At 31.2% G+C, this 3,500-nt stretch overlaps 1 long non-coding RNA gene across 1 annotated transcript; it reads left to right on the forward strand.

Annotated features, from left to right (window-relative positions):
• The first annotated feature begins 960 nt into the window (after window positions 1–960).
• Window positions 961–1,877, forward strand: LOC149568549 (uncharacterized). Its single transcript, XR_016361690.1, has 2 exons — window positions 961–1,222; window positions 1,459–1,877. It is a non-coding gene; the product is annotated as an uncharacterized LOC149568549 (long non-coding RNA).
• The last annotated feature ends 1,623 nt before the right edge of the window (window positions 1,878–3,500 follow it).

The raw sequence follows: 3,500 nt of genomic DNA on the forward strand, positions 1-3,500 counted from the left end.
GCTCCCTTCGAGAGATAACCCTGGAGTTGGGCATGCGAGTGTGCAAAATGGTTCCAAACAACATCCTACCAAAAGCTATGGTAGAAAAATGTATTTTTAGACTCATGTTGTATTAAGGAGATTGTAAACGGGTTCATTTAAATTTGGGCACTATTGTTACTATTCACTTTTCCCCAAGTAAAGTAGTCCATAAAACACAAGATTCATAGACAAAAAAAAAATCCTAAAACTAATATTCATGAAAACGTTGTTTTTTACGCACTTTTGACAAATGAGTTGAGTGGAAGAGCTCAATCACAGAGTAGGATATGAGTTGAGCGGAAGAGCTGAATCACAGAGTAGGAGGAAGAGCCTCTGAAGACAAGTGTAGAACTCACACCAACGACGAGAGTTTTCGTAGAGTGAGTAAAACACATGAAAAAAATAATGAGCGGGAGTTTTTTCAACCACGGACCTGACAGATTATCAATTTTGGATAAGTTGGATTGGGAATGGAAATAGCCCATTCCAATTACAAGTGTTTTTTGGAATGGACAAAAGCTCATTTTGAGGCTAAAATAAAAATACTTAACCCTATTTTCCATTCCTATTCCACACACCAAACAAAGAATACATATTATATTCAATTATCAATTCCTATTCTATTTGTATTCTAGCAACCAAATGGATCCTTAGTTCACTGATGAGATATTTCCATCCTTATAATGCGACCCTCAAACTTTTAATTGATTTTAATTGATTTCAAATGGTCGAAGTGTCATTGGCCCCTCCAAAACGTTTCTCACGTTCCACGAGAGAAACGCACATCGTACATCGAAAAGCAAGCCGAATATCACATAGTAAAAGCACGTACTGCACCACATGGGGTAAAAACAAGTGATGGAGGATGTTTGAAGAGGATTCTAAAATAAAACTTGATTTAATGACAGCTTTCACTGCCACCATTTGTGTGTAGAAATTAGTTGAAGATTAAAATAATGGTCTCCATCGAAACAATATTGGAGGATAGAAAAGATTGTGGGTATGGAATCCTATGAATATAAATATATATATATAGGGTTTTGCATATGTGCTAATTTATGGCCTACTGGCTTGAAGCGCAAGAGGGTGCCGCATATGGTTTGTGATGAAAACCACGTGGGAAGATATCCCAGGAAAAGAAGTGAAATTGCACAATCTCTGTGTTGTCTTCTCACCTTACATTCTAGGCCGACGAAACCAGGTTTGTGCTTAACGCATGTCAAATCTCATATTACTTTAGGTTAATAAAAGTTGTACTAATCTTCTATTTCTGTTTTTAAGTATCTGTTTGCAAATCAGGTGGGTTTGTGCTTTACGCATGTCAGATCTAATCTACTATTTCTGTTGTTTGGATGTAAAATTTCAACAAAATGATAAGTATCAGTTTGAAAATTATGTGTGTTTGATTATTTTCTTTCCTTCGTGTGTTCATGGCAGGTTGTGATAGAGCGAAAGATCCATCACTAACTATGCGGAATGGAAGAGCATAAGGTATGAATGGAGAATGGATGAACATGGCAGGCTAAACAAGGCTGATTTGTGTGCTACCTGGATGGAGCCTGAGTGTAATAAACTCATCATGGCTTCCACTAATGTTGGTAGCAACTACAACCAAAGCGGCTTACCCTCAACAGGTTTTGGATTGAAGAGTCTCCAACATGACCTTCTTAGAGGTTTCCATTGAGGTTTCATTGTATAAGATGGATTGAGTAGTTGTTATGAGAAATCTTATCCACCAAAACATGAATTGATTTAAAGTTACGCATCTTTGAGCTAGAGTTTTTATTGTTCTGGTTTGATTTAAAACCTCTACTTTTTGCAATAATAAAGTAACAAGCGCATTGCCCATTGCTACTTGTCTGTTTTGTCTTTAGTTAGCCTGTCCCATCTTTAGATCAGTATAGACTCGTCCTATTAGAAAATAGTATAATTCTAAATGTGTGCATGCGTATGTGTTTGTATGAATGTGTACGTGTATATATTAATGAAAATAGTTTAGTATATATAATGCTAAACTGTAAAATGTGATATTATTCTCAAAATCATTTAATAAAAAATTTCAATTTTATTTTTATTTTGTACTGTTAAAGTATTAATAGAATTTTATAGATATTAACAAAATAAGAAAAGTATAATTTTATTTTAAATTGTTTTATTCACAAAATATTATAAAAATTAAATAGAAGAACATAAGAATATTTAATATTTAATTTTAAAAAAATTACATTTTTCTTATTCTCTTGACAATGTAAAATAAGAATTATTTAAAAATATACCACTATTAATCTTCCTCTATTAAATATCATTTTATTTCTTATCTCATTAATTCTATCTGTGTTGAAGATCACTTCATTCGTTCTATACAAGATTTCATATTTTAAATAAAGAAAATATCTTCAATAAGAAATTACATTCTAACTTATGTTAACTAATGTTAGTATCTAAAATAGATTTGTCCCCTCCTTCACACTACACAATTCAATAACTTGAATGCTTTTTTAATACAATTTCATTACTTTCATTACTAGAAAAGAGGAAAAGTGAAGGATATATATATATATATATATATATATATATATATATATATATATATATATATATATATATATATATATATATATATATATATATATATATATATATATAAAAGATCACCTTATCAAAATAATTGAACGTCGTCATAAATTATATATTTATCATCCAATATTACAATAATTTGTAATAGTAAGAAATTTATTTAATGTTTGTGGAAAAGGTTTCATGTAAGATGGGTTTTGTTGGTGAAATAATTTTTCAAAATGACTTTGTTCTAGGAGCATTGAAGGTACGCCAACAGTTGGAGAGATTCTAACAGTTCACTATCAACTTGTAATCTTCATATGCGTTTGAGAGGGGTATATCCCTCATATGATGTGGGTATTTGGGATTCTTGAGAACCTTTTACCTCAAAGGACAAAATGGAGACAGAGAAAAACTAAAAGAAATTGATGAAAGAAGCCCCTGATGTAAACCTATGACCATATGAGATTCACAAAGGATAACCACTTATAATGTAAAATAAAAGAAAAGAAGAAAACATATTTTTGCATATGAGAAAACAAATAACTTAACATTTTCTAACCAAGATACCATGGTGTGAACATGTTTAATCTTTTACATATACCCAAAGTACTCAAAGGAATTATCAATTCAACCTACATGGATTAAATGCATTTATGGTTTTGAAAATATAGAAGTTCAAAACCTTCACGTACAAACTATAAACATCAAGTGCTCCACTAAGATTCTATAGAGTTTCTCCTTTGCAAAATGTTCCCTCCCATTACGTTTACAAAGCCTAATACTTATTGGCTCTAGAAGATAACTACATAGAAGCTACCCTTTCAGATTTGTAAGTAGATAAAAGTTATCCTTTTAGGTTCATAAGTACATAAAAGTTAGAATTTTAAAAATTGAAATGTATTTTGGATAACTAACTC

This window comes from Cupressus sempervirens, chromosome 3 (genome assembly GCF_028749045.1).
Source record: "Cupressus sempervirens isolate cs-2001-9-10 chromosome 3, ASM2874904v1, whole genome shotgun sequence".
NCBI classification, from domain to species: Eukaryota; Viridiplantae; Streptophyta; class Pinopsida; order Cupressales; family Cupressaceae; genus Cupressus; species Cupressus sempervirens.